Raw genomic sequence first — 10521 nt, 5'->3', positions numbered from 1 at the left:
CAAAAGCAGACAAATTTTATCCAAGAATTTAGCATTGCAAGACTTTGATTTTCTTGCATTGGTCATTTTTGAGCTGACTTTGAAGTTCTAATTGGGTCAGCTTGGTGATATTTCGGCTTCCTTGACCACAACTGCCATTTAGATTCCACTTGATATGTTGGGACATGGCATGAATTTGTGATCCAATGTCTTTAATAGACCCTGCTGTTTTAGATGGTCAAATAGCCAAATTCATTGAACTCGTTAGTCAAACTCATCAAAATATTTACCTAAATTAGTACTTAATCGTACTAGGTTTGACCAGAAACTAATTTGCATAGGATTTTTATTTATTTTTTAAAGATCTATTGAAGAATTATTCTCATCTCACTTATAACTATTAAATCAATCTATTAGGTCCAAAGTAGGTATACTTGCTGATTACACCAGACATGTGGGGAAAAACGAATGTGCATATATATCCAAGAAAATGACCTCCAGTCTAGTAGAATGGGGACCGTAAATGTATGGTAACATTTAACGCTAATAAAACTAATAAACGTCTTTCCTTTAACAAATAACAAGAAACCTTACCGACTGAATGCTATGACAGATAACATCTTACCTGAGAGCTCATCATTGACAGGCAACATTATTGGAACATTGAATACATTGCCAATACTACTGAAAAAAAGGTGGGCTCCGTCTACCATGCTCGAAAACTACTCACATCTGACAATATACTGTATCTCTACAAAGCTATTGTCCGCTTATGCATAGAGTATTGTTACCGCATCTAACCTGGTGTGCAATCTAACACTAGTCTTAGATAGGGTTCAAAGAATAATGTCCAATCTAATGTGTTCTGCACTGCCAACCAACAAATAACTCTTGTTTCACTTATTTTGTCCTTCAGGCTTCAACTTTCATGAGCGTTTATTTATTTTTTTGTTTTGTTTTTATTTTTATTTTTTATAAAAAGGGAATAATGGCTATTTTCTAGATCGGAATTTATCATTTAACTATTTAACTATTTATTTATTTATTTTATATTTTTTCTTTTTTTTTTTTAATTTTTCAAGCACCTTACATCAAGTGGCTTTATGCCTTGTCTGGGAGGATTTCCATATAAAAGAGATAAGAATACTAGTCTAAATAATACACATACAAAGAAAGCATTGTTTTTTTCTTGCATTGGTCATTTTTGAGCTGACTTTGAAGTTCTAATTGGGTCAGCTTGGTGATATTTCGGCTTCCTTGACCACAACTGCCATTTAGATTCCACTTGATATGTTGGGACGTGGCATGAATTTGTGATCCAATGTCTTTAATAGACCCTGCTGTTTTAGATGGTCAAATAGCCAAATTCATTGAACTCGTTAGTCAAACTCATCAAAAAATTTACCGAAATTAGTACTTAATCGTACTAGGTTTGACCAGAAACCAATTTGCATAGGATTTTTATTTATTTTTTAAAGATCTATTGAAGAATTATTCTCATCTCACTTATAACTATTAAATCAATCTATTAGGTCCAAAGTAGGTATACTTGCTGACTACACCAGACATGTGGGGAAAAACGAATGTGCATATATATCCAAGAAAATGACCTCCAGTCTAGTAGAATGGGGACCGTAAATGTATTGTAACATTTAACGCTAATAAAACTAATAAACGTCTTTCCTTTAACAAATAACAAGAAACCTTATCGACTGAATGCTATGACAGATAACATCTTACCTGAGAGCTCATCGTTCAAACACTTCGGCTTTATCATTGACAGGCAACATTAATTGGAACATTGAATACATTGCCAATACTACTGAAAAAAAGGTGGGCTCCCTCTACCATGCTAGAAAACTACTCACATCTGATAATATACTGTATCTCTACAAAGCTATTGTCCGCTTATGCATAGAGTATTGTTACCGCATCTAACCTGGTGTGCAATCTAACACTAGTCTTAGATAGGGTTCAAAGAATAATGTCCAATCTAATGTGTTCTGCACTACCAACCAACAAATAACTCTTGTTTCACTTATTTTGTCCTTCAGGCTTCAACTTTCATGAGCGTTTATTTATTTTTTTGTTTTGTTTTTATTTTTATTTTTTATAAAAAGGGAATAATGGCTATTTTCTAGATCGGAATTTATCATTTAACTATTTAACTATTTATTTATTTATTTTATATTTTTTCTTTTTTTTTTTTTTTTAAATTTTTCAAGCACCTTACATCAAGTGGCTTTATGCCTTGTCTGGGAGGATTTCCATATAAAAGAGATAAGAATACTAGTCTAAATAATACACATACAAAGAAAGCATTGTTTTTATCCCTCCACCCATTTCTAGTCCTGCTTCAGCTTTGGTTTAATACAATAAATCTTTTAAAAGTGGCATTCAGGTTATTTATTTATTTATTTTTAAATTACTTTTCTAAGCTGTGTGTGTGTGTGTGTGAGAGAGAGAGAGAGAGAGAGAGAGAGAGAGAGAGAGAGACATGTGTGCATGTATAACTTCTAATAAAAACTAAACCTATTTCATTGCTTTAAATGAGATTAAAAAAAAAAAACAAAAAGAAAACACTAATATCAAACAGGCAGATACATTGAATAAGGTTTGGATTATATCCCCCCCCCCCATCTTCATCCGGTGTCTAAGTTTTGGTGCTAAAGAAAGAAAAGTACCAGCTGTTCCTAAAAGGATGGCTTTCTGCTTGAGGCTTTGTTTTGTCATATTAAAGAAAAAAGGAGAATGATCAACAGGAAAGCTTGTAAAAGCTTAAAAAAGTAATTGACTTTTTTCTTTTTTTTTTTTTTTGTACAATCTTCAGATTACTTAAATGAACCACTAAGAAGATGAGATTATATGTTTTAGCTGGAGGGGTGAAAAAAATTTAAATCATTTCTCTTCAGGAAATGATATAATACTTAGATCTTTTCAGACTAAATTTTTGAGATGGGGAATTTACATTGTTTGGCTTACTGTTCTCATCTTGAGTGTTATTCTCACAGTGTTTCAGATGATGCAACCTCTTATCTTCTTCAGGTGTATCTTATCGGACATAAATAAAAGGATTGGTGTACATAACGGGTACAATATAATTGAAAAAGCATATTTTTTACATTAACACACACACACACACACACACACACACACATATATATACACACTAGCAGTTCAACCCAAGGTCACTGCTTATCAGAGGCCACTTTAGGATAAGAGTTAATGAGTGTCAGGTCAATGGTGAGACAATAATGTGATGATCAGTAATGGTGGAACATGGGTAGGGTTTAATTATATAAAAGGGCAGCTCAACATGAACTTATTTACGTTAGACTTGAAAATGATCGTCATAGTCAGCTGGGAAGCAGCTCCACAATATTTTGTTCTGCAGACGGAGAGTTCTAGGAAAAAAAGCTTAGTTCATGGAATTTTTGTTTAGTTTTAGGCAATGATAGAGAGTAAAGTAAATTGTTGATAGTTGCTGTAATTAGACGAGTGTTTGCAGATGTTTTATCAGGTGGGGGGTGCTGTATAGATCGAATCTCAGTTGTTACCTATCATGGAAATAATGATAGAGCAGAGATAGTTTCACTACGTCTCTTCTGTGAGAAAGAAATTAGGAAAGCGAAAAGGTTCTAACCCACTAGATTTCAAAGACAGTTTTTATATAGCATTTTTTTTTATCAACCTGTTGAGATGTTTCCTTTTAATATTGGGGAATAATATTTGATATGTTTATATTTCATAGCGATTCATGTGTTGAAGAAGAGACTTTAGTATTTAACCTACTATATTGAATATGTTGTGTTTTCGTAAATAACATGGGATTGGAATATAAAGAGGAACAAAAAAATGACTATTGAAATTATGCGCACACACACGTATATATAAATGCTCAGATTTAATCTCAGAGATGTCTTCTTAAAGAGTAAGTGTGACATAAGAAACTGACATAAAAGGTAATGGAAATTAAGTATACTAATATAGAAAGACTTCATTATTGCAAACAGTCGAAAATGCATGTATTGTCAGGGTAAATAGAGAGATATGCAATGAATAATGTACAAGTAAGTACAGCTTATTTGTTTATACCTTTGAATATATAAAGTAAAAAAAGAGCCATGCAATGATGGTCTCTCTAAAAACTGAAAATATTAATTTTGCAGTGAAGCATGAGACATCAAGCAATTCATGATGGTGGCAGAAAAGTTTGATGATTTTTTTTTTTTTCACCAAAGAATGACTTCCTGTCTCCTTCCATGTATGGTGAAATTATATTTTTGGATTTTCGGAAATAGTGCATTCTCTGTTGTCTAGTATCTTTCAGGGGAGATAAACTTGGATATGCTTAAAGGAAGATAACTCCTGAATATTTTGAGCCAACAATATTATTTTTAAATGTTTAGGATTCAGTTATGTTGTATTAATAGAATCGTTTTGTATTTTTTTTATTACATCTATAATATAAATCTCACATGTCTGTTTAAATGTTTGTATGTCTGCCTAAAACTTTTGACAGAGGCGACGGATTTTCATGAGATCGGTATTGTTTTTAAAAACATTCATTCCTTCACTTCACCCTAAATTAGACACTTTTCTACAAGGACGGGGTCGTTTTTTCCGCCGATATTTTCGAAAGTCATCCTTTCTTTTCGATTGACTAGCCTTAATTTAAACCTTTGCCACTCCCAGTTTGCCGACGGACGCAATGGCAAAGACGTCACATTTTCTTTTTCTTTTTTTTTTACGTTCTTTTCCTCTTTCGTGGTACAAGTTCGAGCCTTCCTGCCTACTACTACTTTTTTTGCTCAACACACACCTCCAAACACCCGGGCAACGCAGGGCATCCAGGCTAGTTTATTATAAAGAAGAGTTTACCATGATGCTGTCACGACCTTGACCCTTTTGATGGTATTATAACCGCGATGCATCTAAAATTATTTTTTCATCTTTTTAACCATAAAATAAAAAAAATGTTTCTTGATTCGTTTTTAAAACTTGCTGCTCACTGATTTTTGACTATGTTCTATCAAGCAAAAAGAAGGACAGATATTTTTAAGATGCATTCATTCTATACGGTTAGGTAGCAACAAATATGCTGTTTCAAACTTAAGCATCACAAATAAAAGAAAATTGCATTTTTTTAATTTTAATTAACTCTTGAATCATACTCAAATTTGTGCTCATTATCAAAATCGATATCAATTTTCACAAAGCTTTAGTGGTGTATTTTGAAATACAGGTGAAACGGAATTTTGAAATGTAGTTAAGACGGAACTTCGAAATGCGGATTAGGACAACTGGAAACAATGCCAAGATGAGCAGAGAGCACATACAGCACCTGGTATTCCTAAATAGTCACCCATTTAGTATTGACCAGGCTCAATGTCACTTTTGTGATCTAACAGGAACTGGTTTATCAGATGTAATTATGCCATAATCTAAATGAATAAATGCAGAAGTTGGGTCCATTTTGTGCACTAACAGTAGAAAAAGGTTGATCGGTTAAAATATCTTGGCTCCATCATCATTGCAACAAGTCAAGAGGAGGAAGACCTCATCCGCATTAGCAATGCTCGCACTGCCTTCTGTCGATTTCGATCACGGTTATGGTCTCGAAAGGAAATAAGGTTGAACACCAAAATTAGAATCTTCTGCACCATTTTCCTTTATGGCTACAAGGCTTGGGCTGAGTGGCCAAGTGACTTCTGTAAACTGGAGGCATTTGATCATCACTGCCTACACCACATCTTCTGTGTCCACTGGCAACAGTTTATCCACAGCAGTACAATTCACACTCACTGTAAGATCCACTCCCTCCAAAAACCTCTCCTCACTAGGCATCTTCGTTGGTTTACTTACACTCTTCGATGACACACTGGTGACTTCATCTGTGAAGTCATTGATCCAGCACTATCACCAGGCTGGAAGAAACGTTGCAATGGCTAACTCAAAATCTGGTTTAGGATAGTGAAGCAGGATGCTGAGCTAATTCTGAACCATCATCTTTTCAGGGTCTGTCGCTAGAACCTCGAATGGCTTACTCATACCAGAAACAGCCTTGTATTGCTGTGCCTGGTCAGTTGGTGTGCAGAGCATGGTGAACTTGTTGAAAAGAGCCAGCCTAACTAACCCAGGGTGAATGCTGCAATCATGACCATGACTTACAGTAAAGTAATTTTCTTTATACGATTTACTTTAAAAAATTACATACTCCAGCTCAGATGACTGCTAATATGAAAGAATTAATCACTTAAAAATAAGCAAGGGAAATAACTCGTTTTCAATTAAAGAATACAATGGTGTAGTTTAAAAATATGTAAACAAATTAAAGACCCAGGTTCAATCTTCAGTCGAGTTGTACCAAAGACTTAATAAAAATCTCCCCTTGATTAAACACTTGGCTTTTTTATGTAGCGATGCTTGTAAAACGTCACCAAGAGGGAAGGAGGTTGATTAAAAAGACACTCATAAATTTCTATTGAACGATGCATAAAATGAAAGGAAATGAATTTATTTATAAGTTTATCGGCAAGTTTTATGTTTTCATTATAAATTACTAAATAAAGAATCATTTCCATTAAAAATCAAGTTAGTATTATGCATCTAAAATTGAGAAAAGCACTCTTGAAAAGTGTTAACGTTACACAAAAGAAACTGAAGCAAAATAAAAGAGCCACCGAATTTGGCCTGGTGGCATGTTTATCTTACAACGAAACTCAAATTTTAATTTTGAGTAATTCCTCATTTAATAATATTTATTAATGATATGAATTAATAATTTTTTTACAAAAACAACATAAAAATACTTTTGAAAGTTTTTTTTTTTCTATGTAACTATCATAAATATCTGATCTCTCCAGAAAGTTCTTGAGAAATATTTAGCAAATGCTCACAATCAAAAAGAAAATTTACTGAAAAAAAAAAAAAAAAATTGTTCATTCTTGTCAAATTGACGTTTTAGTTTGTAGTACAGTGGCAGTAAACAATGATAATTATTTTTTTTAAATATATTTTTTTTGGTCCCCTGACAAAAGGAGGGTGGATCTGTAAATTCACTGCACTTTTCTCAAGAACTACGCCTTGGAAATTTTTGAAATTTTGCACAAACATTAAACATGATATGAGTGAAAAAAAAAAAAAGTAACAACGGATTTTCCAGGGAAACTTTGGTTGCTCCCCCTAGGGATGTCTTTCAAGTTAAAATGGCTAAAATTGACACTTTTGTGCTTATTAAAATAAATTGATGCCTTGGATTTTTATAAAACTTTCTGAAAAGTTGTAACTGATTTCTATATAATTTTGTTTGTCTATACTTCGCGATAACTCTTGGGTGTGCCCCAGGGGCTCTTTTAGGGCTAATAAAAACACTCAATTTTTGGGACTATTTTACCACATTTGTCCAAAATTTTCTGTGTATGTCTATTTAGCAGTTTTGCATGGTGCTGAACTCAAATTTAAATATGTTAAGACCTTGGGGGCTAAATGGGGGAGGGGACATAAATGATGGATTTAGTCATTTCTTCTTTTGTATGATGCAGAACTCATATTTACATATGTTAGGGCCTAAAACTGCACCATTTGTTCATTTTTCACCAGGATTTGATGTCCCCTGGGAACTTTGGGGGCTAAATAGGGGGGGGGGTGAACTTAGTAATTTTTTTTATGCCTCGTTCGCTGTGCACTCACAGGGGACCATGCATGCTTCACTTGTTTTTTTTGTTTTTTTTTTAATTTCTGAACGAATTTGAAAAATTGAAAATATGAATGTCAAATGTTTAGTTAGAGCTATTCTGTTATTGTTATAGCGATGCCTCCATTCAGTCTCGAAAGACAATGAATGCCTCCTGTAAGGGTAATTGCGCATTTAATTGTAAGGCAAGGGTTGCGCAATCACTAACTGCACCTCTCCTGAATAAGCATTGCTTGAGTTCCAGTGGCAAGGAGAAATCCACAACGATTCTGAGATAATCAGAGAGCACATACAGCACTTGGAATTCCCAAATGGTCACCCATTTTAGTACTGACCGGGCTCAACGTTGCTTAACTTCGGTGATCTAACAGGGAACCGTGATGAGGCTGTATATTGTTATATATGCTTACTTTATATATATATATATATATATATATATATATATATGATTAGTTGTTTTGGAAAAAGAAATCCAGCAGAGTGCTCAATTAAAAGGAAAATCCGAAATATAAGAGCGTATTTATATTTTGTGTACAGAAAGTTGTTAGATAAGACAAGTCATTTGTACCGTCGGTTTCAAGCCCGATAATTAGGACCGTTTAAGATAACCATATCAAGCTCTCTTCAGCGAATACTCATCCTAAGTATTGGCATTGACTGAAGAGAGATTGATAAGGATACCTTAAACGGTCCTAATTATCGGGCTTGAAACCGACGGTACAAATGACTTGTCTCATCTAACAACTTTCTGTACACAAAATACAATATATATATATATATATATATATATATAAACTATTTTTATAGGTTACTTTGAAAAGAATTTTTTCTCTACATTCAAGCATCCTTCTGTAAATATTTTTACTTTTTTCTTTATTTTTTTTTTACATTTTCACACTTAAAATTTTACTTTGGAGACTAATTTTTTTTTTTGTAAGAAAAAAAGTCATCAGATGTCTATCAGCAAGAAATGTTGAAAACGTTGCATTTTAAAAAAAAAAAAAAAAAATGGGGGAAAAAAAAATGGAAAAAAAAAAAAACTTTTGAAGAAAATGTTTTATTTTCTTCCTCAACCTGCAAGTGGAATGATTTCTATCAACTGATCTTTCATTCTCTTCTTCCATTTTAATTTGATTAAAATCTTATCTTGTAAAACAGCAATTTCTCATCCAAAGATGTTCCATTGATGCTGGATGTCTTGGCAATATAAGTTTCCAAGACATGGAGCAGGTATCCCCCACCCAACCAACACTACTTCGTGGATTGTTTATGCAACGATAATTTGTCAGCTGTCTCCTCAGAAATTAACATTGCATTAATGTTTGGAAATATATATATATATATATATATAGGGCGTTCCAAAAGTCTTAGGCACATTGTAAGTTTTCATATCTCCTTCACTATGAATTGTAGTAAGATGAAAGCTAAATGCATTAAGTTTTTTGTAAAGTTATTGATTTTTTTTTCATTTCTTTTCAGATCCAATATCTTAATAGTTCTCGAGATATTCAATGTCAAAATGTGCCCAAGATTTTTTAAACACTATGTATACAATAGAACCCTGAAATACAGTGGCCCTAGGATGAGGTTTTTTTTTCAGGTTACGATGTGGAATACAATATTTTTCCGGCCCCTGGTTACGGTATTTGCCCCGCTTTACGGTGTTATTTATAATGTTATTTGATTATATACATGTTTATTATATTCTGTACTGTAGTTTGTTACTAATTTTTTATGCCGCATCCTAGGGTTCTACTATATATATATATATATATATATATATATATATATATGATACTTCTGGGACTTGAAACCATACCAGAACCCAGAGTCATCATTTGATGAAGGTTTTGTTAGAAGCAATGCTGCTGTTATTGAATATTTATATATGACTAGTGGGGGGTACCCGGCGATGCCCGGGTGTCTTGAGGTAAATCAAAACTCCGGTGGGGGGTGTTAAATAATAATAAAAAAAATGTTTTGGTAGGTGAGTATGAGGATCGATGGAAATTAATGTGTGAAAAAAAAAAAAAAAACGTGCGACGTTAACCATTGGGCCACCGCGACATACAGCGTAGACATGTTTGAATTTATTTATTTAACTATAAAAACAGGCGTGCGCAATTAAAGTTAACTCTGCTGCTTCCATTTGACCTAATTAAGAAGGTCAAATAGAAGTAACGCAGCGTTTGGGTTTGTTTACCCAAATTTGACTGTTTTTTCCCCCAACAAATGTTGGGGAGGGGTAAAGCAGCTCCCAATTGTCCAGATTGAATCTGATATACAAGATTGATCAAAGCTGATTACTTCTGGACGTTTTTCCCGGCGCAATGCCGAGAACACGTCCATTTGAGTTTAGTTTCACTTTATTTATACTAAAAAGCCCAATCAACACGCGAGAAGCCAAAATAGCAATAATTTTGTAAAAATCGACGTAAATAAATCAATACGCTACGAGCTTTCCTAAATCCTAGATATTATTATATAGGACCTATATAAACAGTTGTAAGCGATCGTAACAAACCCGGGAGTGTGTGCGAAAGAAGCCTTTGCGAGACATACACGAAATGGTCACATACATTTTGCCTTTTATATATATAGATTACTTCATTTAATCACATGAATTAATATATGAAGATATAATTTTATTCGTAAATTTTCAGTATTTCAACAGTGCTCAATACATAGATAGAGCTAAGTAGTAAGTTATGAATATTCTGTGTTTCATTCTCGGGAGAATTTGTCAGTCTTATGCGAAAAGTTGTAGTTATCGCATGTTATCCTTTAAGTTAGATTAGAAATAGGCTTATGTATTCTTCACAAACAAGAAGTTACTAATGACACAA

The 10521-nt window shown here is 33.4% G+C and overlaps 1 protein-coding gene across 3 annotated transcripts in view; it reads left to right on the top strand.

Moving 5' to 3' along the window:
* Positions 1 to 10521, top strand: part of LOC145252517 (ADP-ribosylation factor 6) — a 247197-nt gene that overhangs the window by 185704 nt on the left and 50972 nt on the right. The gene's annotated exons all lie outside the window — the stretch shown is intronic.

This window comes from Euprymna scolopes, chromosome 29 (genome assembly GCF_053919585.1).
Source record: "Euprymna scolopes isolate OS-2025 chromosome 29, ASM5391958v1, whole genome shotgun sequence".
NCBI lineage: Eukaryota > Metazoa > Mollusca > Cephalopoda > Sepiida > Sepiolidae > Euprymna > Euprymna scolopes.
This window is presented reverse-complemented; position numbering and strand designations above follow the sequence as displayed.